Source organism: Nelumbo lutea, chromosome 4 (genome assembly GCF_056320005.1).
Source record: "Nelumbo lutea isolate HS-2025 chromosome 4, American lotus-T2T, whole genome shotgun sequence".
Lineage (NCBI taxonomy): Eukaryota > Viridiplantae > Streptophyta > Magnoliopsida > Proteales > Nelumbonaceae > Nelumbo > Nelumbo lutea.
The window spans coordinates 94,005,813-94,021,107 of record NC_142687.1 but is presented as its reverse complement, the minus strand read 5'-3'; the positions used below and the strand labels follow the sequence as shown (position 1 = coordinate 94,021,107).

At 40.6% G+C, this 15,295-nt stretch overlaps 1 long non-coding RNA gene across 4 annotated transcripts; it reads right to left on the bottom strand.

The window, feature by feature from the left end:
* Positions 1–5,967: 5,967 nt before the first annotated feature.
* LOC148861896 (uncharacterized) lies at positions 5,968–8,835 on the bottom strand. Of its 4 annotated transcripts, XR_016112458.1 has the most exons (5): positions 8,527–8,835; positions 7,507–7,572; positions 7,274–7,374; positions 6,869–7,125; positions 5,968–6,417 (listed from the first exon to the last, which is right to left on the bottom strand). It is a non-coding gene; the product is annotated as an uncharacterized LOC148861896 (long non-coding RNA). The 4 variants fall into 4 exon arrangements; XR_016112459.1 differs by lacking the exon at positions 7,274–7,374 and having other exon boundaries at positions 6,152–6,417; XR_016112461.1 differs by lacking the exons at positions 7,274–7,374; positions 7,507–7,572 and having other exon boundaries at positions 8,527–8,831.
* Between the last annotated feature and the right edge of the window lie 6,460 nt (positions 8,836–15,295).

Sequence of the window (15,295 nt, the reverse complement as noted above, 5' to 3'; positions counted from 1 at the left end):
TGAGTGGAAATTTGCAATACTTGGAGCTACATTTGTTGTTTTTTGGTTTCTTTTTCGATTCATTCTCCTCCTCGTTAGTTAACTACTTAACAAAAGCGATTTGAGTTTAGTATTGCTGAATTGTTAGTATGGTGCATTTGGGTCTGCGTTTTGACCTTTGCCTGTTATTTTTGCCGTACTTGTTGAGTCTACATTTTTGTTTTCAAGATTTCTTCGTTTTGTGGAGCTGGAGTAGCTTGAAGGATTTTGTGGAACAAGTGGTTTCAAAACTGCTTCGTTATCAGTCGATTTTATTTTTACCGATTAAAACTATTTTATTTTATTTTTCCTTTTGTTAGTTTCTGATGGTTTGTATTATAAGTGGGCTTTCTTCTAGGTCAACTCAACCTAGGAAGATATCTTACTTGAGTAAATATAAGTGACTGAGCCGATGAATTCTCAAATTGAGTGAATTTACCAGCCTGAGAACTCAGCTTCTATTCTCATTTGTAACTCTGCTTAAATCTAGGCCGAGAGGAACGGAAAACGAAGGAAAGCAGGAAGAAGAAAGGGGATGGGGAAGAAGACAAATCTGGGGGAGAGAGAGAGAAAAATGCGAAGGAATTTGAGGTACTGGGATTACCACCGCTAGTGTTTGTATATCACCGCTACTGTTTGTATATGTAAGGTGGGGAAGATGAACAGTGTTTTCTCCCAATTACAAAGAATCTGAATAGTTATTATAAGAGTAGTATGGGATTAAAAAATATTGCAACGACGAATTCAACAAAAGGGGTCAGGGTTATAGTACAGGGGGTATTTATCACAAAACAAAGTACAGGGGGTTTTTATCACAGACCCATAGTACAGGGGGTCTTTATAATTTACCTAAAACAAAATTATTTAAACCGAATTATAACTTTTAAGTCCCGGAATTCAATAGAATCTATCTTGATCCGACCTTAATCAGCCTAGAACCACCAAGACCAAGGTTAGAAATGACCCTGAAATCAATATTGATAGAGTAGTGGGTGTTTGTCACCAATGCGATTTTCTAGTGATTCGTTTTTGCTGAGGTGGCAGCAATAACACATCAGCAAATAAATAGAATCAGTGTGAAAATCGTATTTGGCACCATGTTTTTCTATCATCTATTTGGCATTGTTATTGTTGCTCTAAAAAATGGTGTTACATCTGAAAAAATAGTGCTCCAGGAAATAAATATTTGTTTGGAATCGCTTTTCCATAAAAAATGGTACTCCAAGCCACGCCTTGAAAATCAGGAATGTATGCTTGGAACAACATTGAATTTGGTTTTCCTGGAGTTGCAGCTCGTTGTTGCCAACAAGGATGTGAGGTGATAATGACATGGCACTAGATAATGGGTATTTGTGTTGAAAACGTTTCCCAGAGAGCATTGGTACCAAAACACAAAAAGTTATTGTTGATTCCAATCCACACATCAGCAGAGAAAATGGTATTGTATCTGCAGCATCGATGCTAAGAATATACCTAAGAAACAGTCAAAAATGTTTTTGCCTCGAAATACCCAACTTCACCTTTTCAGCGGAAACACCTTTTTGACGTTTCTTGAATCCGCCCACCGATTCAGAAATGCAATCCGATGTGCTTTTAGGTGTAATCCAATGTGGCAACTTGCCACGTCGGATAATAATTGATTCATTGCTTCGCACAACCATGATAATGGAAGACATACTCACAGTAAAAAACCCTTATTTCGGTTGTTAGCTTCCTCTTCCACATATCTTGCCGCTATCGAGCGCTCCTCTTCATCGACATTCATTCTAGTGAGGTTGTTGTTCAAACACCATTTTCTTCTTCTCATCATCGACACTAGTTTTTTTTCCTAACCTCGAATGCATCCCATTGCAAACAGTTGTCAAATAGGAATTCTTCTTACTCATGCCTTTGTCGAATAGGGTTCTTGCAAGGTAAATGATAAACAAATGAACCTCTGTTAAAGCGTTTTCTAGCTTGTGTTAAACTTACCGTTTACAATAGGTAAATGAACCCTTATTATTGGCTACCGTTTCTACCTTCTGTCCTTAGAAAGTAGAAAAGTTTTCCCTAATACTTCTCTCAATAATAACATTCAATCCATATTATTGCTATTAAAGCCATTTGCTTTACATCCAGTCCCAACTCCTTCGAATTAACATTTCAAGCTTATCACAAATAGATCCCTTTTACTTTCCACTATTTCATAAAAATGGAAGCCACCATGATTTCAATCGCTCATTCGGGTGTTTGAACAAGTGAAGCCTTTATATGTATAGTTTCATAAAAACTATACATGTTGGTTTCCGAGTGGCAACATGAGTGTTTTGGTGTATATGGTAGAAGAAAGTTCTGTTGATTGTTCTCCAGAATTCAGGTGAAATTTTAATGACTAGAAACTATCCTAGGTGTCAGAACCATTGGCTCTACTTCAATCTCATTCAGTTAATATTCTTACTCAAGATTCCAGATATTGGGTACGTTCTAAATCTGGTCCATTCTCTATCAAGTCTTATTACCATGGTCTACATATAGTAGTTAACTCTGAGTTTCTAGCAAAGCCATATGGAGGATAGTTGAATATTTCTGGAGTTCTCTGAGAATCACATTTACAATCACCTTTATTTGGTTATATTTATTAATATTCCACCTTTTTTCTGTGATAAGGAATATGGAGGGGGGAAGTGGCACTAGTAAATCCTTTTTCTATTTTAATTTCTCTATCTACCTAAAAACTAATGCAAATTTTCATATCCCTAAGAACAAAGTCCAAAAACAAATAACCAACTACTTAAATCTAAGCATAGATGTTACTAAACCTATTTTGAGTTGTACAAGAAGTCAAGAACCCTATGGGCTCCATGAAATATCTGTTCCTGGAATTTCCCCAATTCTCTGTTTTGGCATCATTCTTTTGTAACCATGGTAAACCTACTTCATCAGTTGGGGTCCTACTAATTGGCCTATGAATTTAATTATAAATTGTTAGTCCAACATCAATTCTTAGTTGGAAGGAAAGCCACTTGAAGTGTATGAGACAGAGTTCAAATTTGATGGGTGCTCCCTTGGCTCCTAGTCTACTTCCTATGCCTCTTATTTTTCTTAATGGGTTAGTTTTTATTGTCAATTACAAGGAAAAAGAAAGAAGTTTATTGGAGAATCAACTTATGGATGAATCCATTTGTCGTTACCAAGACAACATTTATGGTTTGGGATAATCCATTGGTGATGGGTTGGAGTAGAAATTTGCTTAAGGAGCATTATCAAAACAACATTTCGGGTGTTTGAACAAGTGAAACCTGTTGATGGGTTGGAGTAGAAATTTTGGGAAAATTTGTTGATGCTGAGAGAAATTATCTAAATGTTTTGTTAAATACAGCTTTGTCAATGGATTCATTAAAGCTTTCCAATTCTCCAAACTAGTTTATGTTTCTTTATTTATTCATGTTCTTAGTATTTCTCTTTTTCCCTCGATTGACTAATGCAGTTCAATTTTGAATATCTAGTACTGTTTATAATAATGAACATATTTATACAAATTACATATATCCAGTGATTTAAAAGGCACGCCTGAGGCGCACCTAGGTGCACAGGCGAGGCGCATTTTAGGGTTGGCGCCTCTCCCAGGTCCTAGGTGTAGCCCATTCAAAAGGCGCATGCCTGGTGTGCCTTGCGCCTTAGCCCAGGCGCACGCCTTTTGAAAATTTATCGCTTTTTCCTTTTTTTGAGTCTGGCCGCTGGGCTGGGGGCTCTGACCTCGGACCCCGTGCCACACCCCTCGAGTCCAGCCCAAACAAGTCCGAAGCGAAGAGAACCCCCTATTTGGTAATGTTGTCCATTCATTCATCCTAATGAAATATCTTAAAAGCAATTAAAACTATAAAATCATTATTTTTTGTGTGAAAACTATGAACTTAAGACCCTAACATGGACTTGTTTGGGCTGGCCTCGAGGGGTGTGGCACAAAGGCGGCTCGTAGAATTAGGAATGTAATATGTCATATTAGCTACTTAATGCAATTGAGAAAAAAAGAGATTATGGATTTTATATGCTTGAAAATGTTTTATATGTTTGATTTCACTTTTAAATTCTTATTTGAATATGCTTTATATATTTTGTTTATGTATTTTAATTTTAAATAATAGATTTTTTAAAACTTAAGTTTATATTTTTATTAATATTATGTTTTATAATTTTTTGCATTTTTATTTTTATTTTTTTTATTTTTTTTTGAATTTTTAGCTTTTTTTTAAATTGTGCGCCTTGCCTCAAAAAGGCGCACGCCTCGCCTTGTGTTTGTGCTTTTAAAACACTGCATATATCTTCTCATATTGTTAGGTGAAACTCTTACACAAACATTGTTGAGTCAAACTCTTATTCAAACATCTAGGTTATTGATTGAATCATAACTTGTTTGGATTTTACAATCTTGATGACTATATTTGTAGTGAACATATCTATTCACTAGTTTGAAGTTAGATTTCTTTTTTCCATGTAGTTGTCTAGATGTTATTGGTTAGAAATCAGATTATGATGGATCATTATTATTAGTATCAGTGAAGTATTAGAGGGTCTCTCATGTGTAACTGTATGGCTATATGAGGTGGGGGTAGGCATGCCAAGTTGATCAGCCACATGGTTTCCATTACTAGTTGTCTAATCATACACTATTTGGTAGGATGGTAGTATCAACTATCATTGATGTTGAGGGCAAAATGAATGTAGAAAGTACACTTTGGACTGATGCAGAAGAGAAGACTCTCATTGACTTAATGATCAAAATGGTCAAGGCCAATTTCAAACTTCAACAATGGGGGGTGGAAGTATATTCGAGAAAACTTCAATAGGATTCATAACAAAAACTATGTGCATTCTCAATTCAAGAATAAGTACAATGCACCAAGGAGGACGAGGACCCAATATAATACCCTACTTTCAAATACATGGTTTGCCATTGACCCAGAGACGAAGAAGCCCACGACAAATGAAAATGTATGGGCCACTATGTATGTTGTAATTATATAGGCAGTAGTGTATATTTGGTGTAAAAATGATTACACAAGTGAAGTTAATTTAATTTTAAATTAATTATGCAAACTTACACTTAGGCCCAGAAGTATAGGACAATGAATTATCGTTTTTGGGAAGAGTTGGAGTATATATTCTCTGGCTGGTGAACATGGTTATAGCACCACACAAATACCATCTGATGATGATGACAGGGTTCTTGAAACACAACCATCTGTTCATGTTAATGTTCCCAGAACTCCCCTAACAGTTGAATCTGATGCAGATGTAGAAGAGTTAGATGCTCAAGATGATCACCACACCAAGGTTAGTGGCATGCCAACCTCAAAAAAGAAGAGAAAAACTACTAAACCATTTAGTTCTGATGTTGCCCTATAAATTTGGACAAAGGCTAGCAAGATTAAATATGAGGTTCAAAAATTGAAGTTAGAGAAGGAAATTGTTGCCATGAAGGGTGGAAAGGGATCATCTGATAATGAGAAGCAAAGCATTTCTAGTTGCATTAACATATTGAACGACATATATGCAATGAACCAACTGCCTCCACAATGCTATCTATATGCAACAAAGTTATTCAAGGAAGATATTTAGAGGTTTATATTCATTGGCTTGTCAGATGAGCTTAGGATCACCTGGTTGAACACTCTAAATGAGAAGGATATGTGATGAAAAGGGATTATGCCTTTTGTGTGTGGACATATTGAGTGGATCAACGTAGGATTGACAGTATGTTTTAAACCGCACAACTGTTGATAAACATATGACACTCTCTTTTTGGTATAGTAGAGATACTATCTTGTTTATTATATATATCGATATATATATATATATATATATATAGATATAGATAGATATCAAAGTGTGTTTAATAAAAATGATACTTTTCATGGAATGTGTGATAAAAAGTATGTGTTTCTATCATTTGTGTGAATATGTATAGGTGAAGCATGTCTTCTCAATCTTCATATTCATCAGAAGACACTGTAGTACAATTTTTTGTTCAACCCAACATTCCAATATTTGATGAGGCTTGTCGACGTAGGTGTATGACATCTACATTGAGAGGGCATGACTATGTATGGGGAGAGATTCTGAATGACTTAGAACATCCTAATCGATGTTATAATTCTTTCAGAATGGAACGTCATATTTTTAAAAAATTTGCAAATATACTAAAATGTATTGGATTATTGAAAAATACACATGAGATAACGGTTGAGGAGTCATTGGCTTACTTCTTGTTGACCGTTGGCCATAATGAAAGGAATCGGATCATGGCCGAGCATTTTCAGCATTCTTCATGGACTATAAATACACATTTTAGGAAGGTTGTTAAGGCTGCATGTAGGTTGGGAGGGGAGCTCTTAACTCCACCACCATTCACTAAAACACCTACACATATCAAATAATCATAGAGATACTTCCCATTCTTTAAGGTAGAAGTAGAACAATGTTAGCAAATTATCTATTTGATTCTCCATCATACTTATGCTTACATTAGTAATTTTTTTCCTCTAAGATTGTATCGGTGCAATAGATAGCACACATGTTAGTGCCTCTGCACCCAATGAGGACCAAGTCCCATATAGAGGAAGGAAAAGTGTTTGCACATAAAATGTACTAGTTGCATGTTCATTTGACATGCAATTTACATTTGTCCTCACCGGATGGGAAGGTTCAAGTCATGATTCAAAGATACTTGCAGAAGAAGTTGTTGCCAATCTTGACTTGAAGTTCCCATGCCTCCACCAAGTATACTTTAGGGTTAATGTATAATTAGTTCAAATAAATTAAACCCTTCACATTATTATTGACTATTTATGTAAATGTAGGGAAATATTACCTTCTAGATTCTGGCTTTGCTAATAGTCCTGGGTTTCTCACTCCTTACCCCCGCACATGATATCATTTGAGTGAGTTTCGACACCAAGTTGGTAGATTTTGGAAAAATGAAGATTTATTCAACTACATCCATTCTTCATTAAGGAATGTCATTGAGCGATGCTTTGGGAGATTGAAGGGAAAGTTTCCCATCTTAAAGAACATGCCACCTTATGATTTGTGATTTCAACGGTATATAGTGGCAACTTGCTTTATTACCTGCAATTTCATCAAGAGAGAAGCATGACATGATTCAGAGTTAGAAGAATGGGAAGTTGAGAACCTGCTATGTAGCTCGGATGAAGATAGCTCTCATGATGAAACAAATGAAGTGGGAAGTTTTGTAGGCCACATGGAGATGTTTGACCTCAGAGATATTATTGCCAATGCCTTGTGGTTGGATTACCAACATCGTCATTGTCACTAGTGTAACATATGTTTTATGCTTTGCTACTGTGTTTCTTTTTCCTGAACCAAAGTTGTAATGACTTTTATTATCAGTGATGTTACATATTTGTGGACCAGTGGGGTTTAAATGCACTTAAATTCCATCCAAAACTTCATTATGTTATTACAATATATGTGTGTATTCTCATATACCTGATTTTTAAACAGCAACATGAAGCTTCCAGATGATTCAATCACAACTCCTGTGTTATTGTGACCCTGCACGTGGCAAAGACTGAGGGCAATTATTGCAGGTGGTTTTTTCATTGCCCACTGAGAGCAAACCATAATGGTTCATTTATATGGGCTGATCAATACCTAGGTGAGCTAGCACCTATAAGAAACAGAGAGCAAAATGTGGTATCAACTATGTCACCAATGGGCATGAAAATAACCTAGTTGTATTGGTTTGTTATGAGTGCAATGTGTTGTGTTTCATATTTTGGATACTACTTGGACTTGTCCTCTTCATCTCCAAGTTATCCAAGTAGATAATTATTTAGCACTTACAAAACCACTTTCATTAATTAAGTACCATGGATTAGGGTTTTTTTGGTTAGTAGTCATACAACTATTAGTATGTACTATCGGATCACCTATGTAAACATATACACATTGGAACCCATGTGCAAAATAGTTTGTATGTATTATCAAAATTATGTTTTATTTTTTGTGAATTACTTGAGTGCTACACTTTCCCATGTTAAATTTAAGGATGTTACTTAGAATTCTTAAAAATTTTTAAGTTTTTAAACTTTTTTTTCTAATTTTCTATTCTTTAAACTATTAATTTGGTTATTTATTTGAAATTTTGTATATATTTAATGTGGTTATTTGAATCTATATAGGAATGGCAATGAGGTGGGTTCGGGGCGGGGACTACATTCCCCATCCCCGACCCTGTCCCCCAAATCACCCCCCATCCCCGTCCCTGATCCTCGTCAGGAAAAGGAATCCTCCTCCATCCTCGACCCCGACGGGGATGAATTCTCCGTCGGGGACCTGAATCCCCGAGGATCACTACAAAATCCGGACTCTTAGCCCTAGAACAGCTAGAGCAAATGCAAAGAATCAACAGACTCCAAAAGATACGAATATCCACCAACTCCGCACTAGAAAAAAGGAAAATAGGAAAAAAAAAAACAAAGAATCAACAAAAACCCAAAGCACTACCATTCAGATCTTCAGATTATCTACCGAGAAACCCACTCAGATCTGTTGAGATTATCTGCCAAAAAACCCATTCAAATCTTCTCTCCTTCTACTTCTCCTCCACCTCCTCCTCATCAAGTGGTAGACTGGTGGTCGGTGACGATAGAGGTCCGACGACGTCCGATGTTCAACAGGCGAGTGGTGATAGCGATGGCAGTCGGCGAATCGTCGACGAAGACAAAGGAAGAAGAATAATGGATTCTAGCCCTTCTGGGTTCAGAGTTCTCTCTTCGTTGTCAGTCTCTCTGTCGAGGTCTCAAAGACTCGACACTTCAAGTGTTTTTTAAGTTTTAATAAAAAAAGAATAATAATATAATATATAATATTATATTATTATAATATAAATATTATATAAAATATTATAAATAATATATAGTATTGTATATTATATTATATATATAGATTAATTGGGGTCAGGTCGGGGTGGGGAATGCATTCTCCATCCCCGTCCCTGACCCCGTTGGGTCGGGGAGCCCGGGTACCCGTCGGGGACGGGGAAATTGCCACCCCTAAACCCATGTGCAAATTATTTTTAATAAAATAATTTGTCCTTTGAATAAACTTTTTGTATGTATCTATATCACACCTCTTTATTTATACTTTTAATGAAAGTAATTTTTATGTGTTTATTGCAAATGGAAGTAATTTTTTATGTGCTTATTGGAAAAGGTGTATGCTTGTTACTTTTAGTATTATTTTAATAAAATACATTTTTTAATTATTTTAAGCAGTTTTTTAGTTTCTAATTTTTATGCTTTGAATCATATTTAATTAAATTTATGTTTAATTTGCTTACAACGTTCTTTAAACATTACTATTTATTTGCAAATATCTATTAAATTTTTTATTTAGATTCTGAAATAAGCTATGTTATATATATGCCATTGGATTATAATAAAATTATGCTTTTTTATTCAGATGTTTTAAGTAAATTTATATGTATTAAGTTATGCCTTTTTTTCTAATTTTCTACGCCTTAAATCTATGTAGTTAGATTGGAATAATATTGTGCATCATATGCCCATGCATTGCATGGGATCATGTCGGAGACAAGAAATTGCTAAAGAGAGACACCATGCTGCCAAATGCGTCTATGGGAAAAACATTTTTTCGTGCTGATGTGGATTAAAACAGAACCAAATGCATTTTTACATGAAACGGTCATAAAGCATTTCGACCGTTAGGTGATTCTTTGAGAAACGAATCGCTTATGAATCACACTAGTGCCAAACACCTACTAGATTTCAAATCCAATCAACATCCTTGAATGAACTCAGCTTCAATCAGTACAAGGCTCGTTCGAAGAGCCTTTATAAACATGCATTGGGAATATCTCCCCATGAAATAATAGGTACGGAGATATCCTCAATGCAAGGCTGTAAAGGGTGTTTGAACAGGCCTTGCACCACTGAATCCGATCTCTTCAAGTATCAATTCCAATGAGATAGGTTATTGGTTCTATCTTAGAACCAAACCTACCAATAAAATAAGTCGGGATTACCTGCCAATAAAACAAGTTCCAACACCCTATTAGCTTGATACACCATAAATCTCACTATAAAACTAGGGGCCCATAATCAAAGTGGGATCCACCATGTATGAGATGTGCGGTGGCAGATGTTGTTCATAAGGTGTTGGAATGCACCTTCTTGGCAGGTGACCCAGACTTGACCACCCCTATTAAAAACCCATAGAGCATTGGAGTCCAGATCTAACCCCAACACACAATCTCAACAATGTCCCAACAATCCATTGCAGCCATACATTAAGTACATCTTTCCATGAAGATGACAAGGGTGATGTTTCCAATACATGGCTGTGATGGCTTGTTGAGGTGTTTTATTGGGACTAGATCTGAACTTTGTCTTTATTGGCTAATACATCCGTGGAGTTTTCAATAGGACAAATTGTTGAAACCTCCCCTGAAGTTTCTGGCCATTTTTGAAACCTCCTCTAAGGTTTGGTAATTGTAATCACTTCCCCTGAACTTTTTGACATAGTTGCAAGTAAACCCCTATGTTAGAATCTTTTAAAAAGAAGCACAAAATGTCCAAAATACCCATGCAGTTACTATTGAGGTTGGTTTTTCAGAAAAAAGAAAAAGAAAAAGAAAAAGAAACAACACAAATTTTATGAATAACAAAAAAAGGATTAAAGTTGTAGATTTACTTTTGAGTGATAGATATTGATGTAACCGTTTTCGGCCACGTGCCAATGTTTTGTGATGTAAAATTTTTTGGCTAAGTACCTCGTCATTTGACCCGGTGGTGGCGTGCCTTAGTAATGAGCTACTTGGTGGTGAACTGCCTAGGGCGAACTGCCTGGTGGCGAACTGCCCGGTGGCGAACTGCCTGGTGGCGAGCTGCTCGATGGCGAACTGCCTGGCGGAGAGCTACCTGGTGGAGAACTCCCTACTAGGCGGCCAGTGACTTAGAGAATGGTGGAGCTCCCTGGTGCGGTGCAATCCGACTGCCCTCAGCATGAGGTGGTCTTCTTTCCTTTGTAGGCAGTGGGAGTTGAGGGACCTGCAAGAACTCCATCTTTTCCTCCTCTTTGTAGGTGGCGGGAGCTGAGGGACCTGCGAGAATTCCATCTTTTCCTCCTCTTTGTAGGCAGCGTGAGCTGAGGGACCTACGAGAACTAAATCAGAGGTCTCAAGGGTATTTTTCCCAACGGGGGCTCTCTGACGCTTAAGTTAGCACTCTGATTGTAGAGAGCTTTGAAGATAACATGAGAGAGCTAGAGAGCAGGGGTTACTTCCCTTTTTTCATCCTCCTCCCCTTTGGGGGGTGAGGTCTTTATATACCGGAGTCCTCGTGGGTTAGGTGGGTGAAAAGCCTCCAAACAGTAAGACTCGTCACATCCTGTTAGAACCGGGGTACGGTGGTGAACTCCTCGAGGTCATCAGGCTGGTGCTTGTGTCAGGCGGCTAGGTCGGCGCCTGGGCCGGGTTGTCAGGGTGGCGCCTGCGTCAGTTGGCGGGTCGATGTCTGGGCCAGATCATCAGGTTGGCGCCTCGTCATTCGGCGGGTCAATGTCTAGGCCAGGTCGTCAGGCAGGAGATCTTCCTGCGATACGCCAAACTACTCCTGTACCGAACTTCTCTACAAGTGACGAGCTGCCTATAGCGAGCTGTCTGGGGCGAACTGCCTGGGGGCGAACTCCCTGTGGCGAGCTGCCTATGGCGAGCTGCATGTGGCGAGCTCTGTCGAACTGTTTGTGGTGAGCTCTGCCAAGCTGTCTGGCTCTTTGGCGAGCTCCCTGGTGAGCTACCGAGCTCGTGGGGTATGTATGCCGCCGAGTTTATCGGTGGGCGTCCTATGGGCGGCTTGGCCGGATCATGTGCTAGGTTGGTCCGGGTCGGCTAGGTCGCGCAGGCCGCGCGCCAGGCAGCATGCCAGGCCACGCCAAGCCGCGTGTGCCGTGCGCAGGTCGCACCAGGCCGGCCAGACTGGTGCCCGGGTGGGTCACCAACTTCGTAAGTTTGTTGGCTGGGTGTTTGCCTAGTTGTCACGAGGTGCCACGTTGTCACGAGTGACTCCTTTGTCGCGCCATCAAGCACCTACCATGAGACATCAGAGTGCCAACCGCGTGCCTTCAAGGTGTCAACATGAGTCTCATGGGTGGGCTACGCATGTATTTTGTAAGGGGGGACCGCCAATGACGTTATTGTAAATACATAGTATGAATTTTCATTCTTTTGATGTTTCTTACTGTCACTCCCCCAAAAGCTTAATGTACTCTTTGAGGGGAGGTAGGTAGTCGAGTGAGTTCATGAGCGTGTAAAGGTTAAGCACGAGATCCCCTCGACAGTGTACTGTGTGCTTGTGCTTACCATTGATTAATGCAATACAAGTTACCTTTTGTCTAATCTGTGTGCATTTTTGTTGCCTGGTGTGTGTTGTTGCTTGCTTTCGTAGGCTTTCTCGACCCCATCGAGCGCCGCACGGGGCCTCACTGATTATCCCCGTGACAGTTGATATCAGAGCAGGTTGCTCCTCAACGCTCATGACCCTTGCATAGCAACACTAGTGGTGGCGCAATGAAGCACAACAAGGAACTCACCGACGAGATAAGGCATGGCCTTGCCCATGCAAGGGAGACTGATGAGTCTCTAGGTGATGAAGCCGCTGCAGAGAAGGCCCCAAAGGTCGCACATCCAAGACAAGCAAGCCTAACAAGTCAGCTGATATGCTTGCTGTCTTCAACACACGCATCCTTCGCTGTGAAGTGACTGTTGGGGTGTAGAAGAAATCCACTTGAATGTGGAAACAATTGAGAGCTCCATGGTGGAGCTAGAAGCCCGTTTAAATGGCATTATGAATGAGGTCCAAGATGTCCTGAATAGAACCCTTAAGGAAGTCCTTGGAACAAAATCTCGACAAGAAAGCTGAATGGATGGCCATGAAAGTAGCCATGGCCTCTCCTTCCGACATCCAGACTCAAGTGGATGAACTAAGAGGAGACATATCGCTCCTCAAGAGACTGGTGGCCAGCACTCCAAGCCCCTCCACAATGCTGGCCCCTGCTCGTGTGAAGATTCGGGACCCCACACCTTATGCCGGCTCCCGAGATGCTAGGGAACTTGACAACTTCTTATGGCAGATGGAACAATATTTCCATGCCGCTAGCATTGGTGATGACCTAACACAAATTCGTACAGTGATCATGTATTTGATTGACATTGCTATGCTATGGTGGCGCAGGCGATGCCAATACATTGAACGGGGTACGTGCACCATTGAGACATGGGCTGATTTCAAACGAGAACTAAAGCGGCAATTCTACCCATAGAACGTGGAGTACTTGGCGCAGAAGAAGTTGAAAGCACTCCAACATGGGGACTCACTCCACGATTACGTTAAAGAGTTTTCAGCCCTTACCTTGGAGATCACGGACATGTCCGACAAGGATCTACTGTTCAACTTCATGGATGGACTGAAGCCATGGGCCGAGCTAGAACTCCAACGCCGCAACGTATAGGACCTCGCCACAGCAATGGCAGTGGCGGAGCAACTCAATGAGACCAGCTTGTCAGATGAAGAAGCTCCTAAGCCAAAAAGCTCGTGTTCCCCTAATTTGAGTGAGGGAGCAAGTCGCTCACGCCCTCCGTACGACAACTCTAGCTTCAACAAGCCAGCAAGACAAGACTACGGGAAGAAGCCACAAGGAGAGCAAGGCCCTCAGCACCATTATAAGCCCAGAACCGCTGGCTCCCCAATTTCTTGCTTCCTTTGTGGGGGAAATCACTTGGTTCGCAACTGCCCAACCAAGAAGAAGATCAATGCCCTTGTTGCCAAGCTCAGTGATGACGAGCAAAGTGATGAGGAAAAGTTTGTGCAAGCGCCAAGAGTGGGCGCCCTTCAACTCTTCAATGCCATGGTGAAGAAAGAGGCCAATAATGGAAGGCCAAAGAAAACCCAAGGGGGCTGAAGTATGTAGACATCCTCCTCGACGGGAAGCCGACTCAAGCCCTTGTTGATACAGGGGCCTCCCACAACTTCATTTCAGTTGCCGAGGCCAAGCGACTCAAGCTGAACACCGTGAAAGAGACAGGGTGGATCAAGGCCGTGAACTCCAAGGCAAAGGCGATTGAAGGCACGGCTCGTGGGGTTGACCTCCAAGTTGGGCCGTGGACAGACAAGATTAATCTTTCAGTTGTACCCCTAGATGACTTCTGAGTTGTCATGGAAATGGACTTCATGAGACAAGCAGAAGCCGCGCTCCTGCCTCACATCAACTCTTTGTGCATCTTGGACGAGCGCTCCCCTTGCATGGTACCAGTTGTGACTTCTACCCGAGTTCATGGGAAGCAAGTTTCTGCACTACAACTTTTTCATGAAGAAGTCTTGTTCAATGCCAACATGAAGGAAGCAAAGAAGTTCCCCACTCTACAAGCTGAAGAAGCCGCACCTCGAGCCAACAACTACAGCAGCAGTAGGAAACAACAGGCCATCCAACCGTCTACACCTCTCCAGCAACAGAGTTCGTGCGCGTCGACAACCATCAAGCAAAGTAGAAGACCCAAGGCCGTGTCCAAGTTCAACATCGCCTATCACCACAACCACAGGGGAAAGCGAGTGCCACCCAAGCTGCTTAGGGACCACTTTTGCACCATCCCTCAGACTGAATCATGTAGGAGCCTTGTGAGTCACCCTTGGGGAAATATTCATGGGAACCAACACCCCAACAATCCAAACCATCATTTTGACCCTTACCTGGCCCAAACCTACCCAATAACCAAGTCGAATCAGCCATTAACATACCTTGAGGCCGCCAGGAAAGGACTTAGCCCTAGGAAACCACAACAGAGTAGGCCAACCCAACCATGCTACAAGACTATACACCTCGGCCTTGGACGACAGCAGGTTCGGGAGCAACAGAAGAACCTTCCTTTCGTAGTAGTGACTCTAAGGGACCAGCCGAAGCCGATCTCCGAAGACGTAGATCGAATTGAGTGGGGGAGAATGTCACGAGTGACTCCTTTGCCACGCCATCAAGCACCTACCGTGAGACATCAGAGTGCCAACCGCGTGCCTTCAAGGTGTCAACATGAGTCTCATGGGTGGGCTACGCATGTATTTTGTAAGGGGGGACCGCCAATGGCGTTATTGTAAATACATAATATGAATTTTCATTCTTTTGATGTTTCTTACTGTCACTCCCCCAAAAGCTTAACGTACTCTTTGAGGGGAGGTAGGTAGTCGAGTGAGTTCATGAGCGTGTAAAG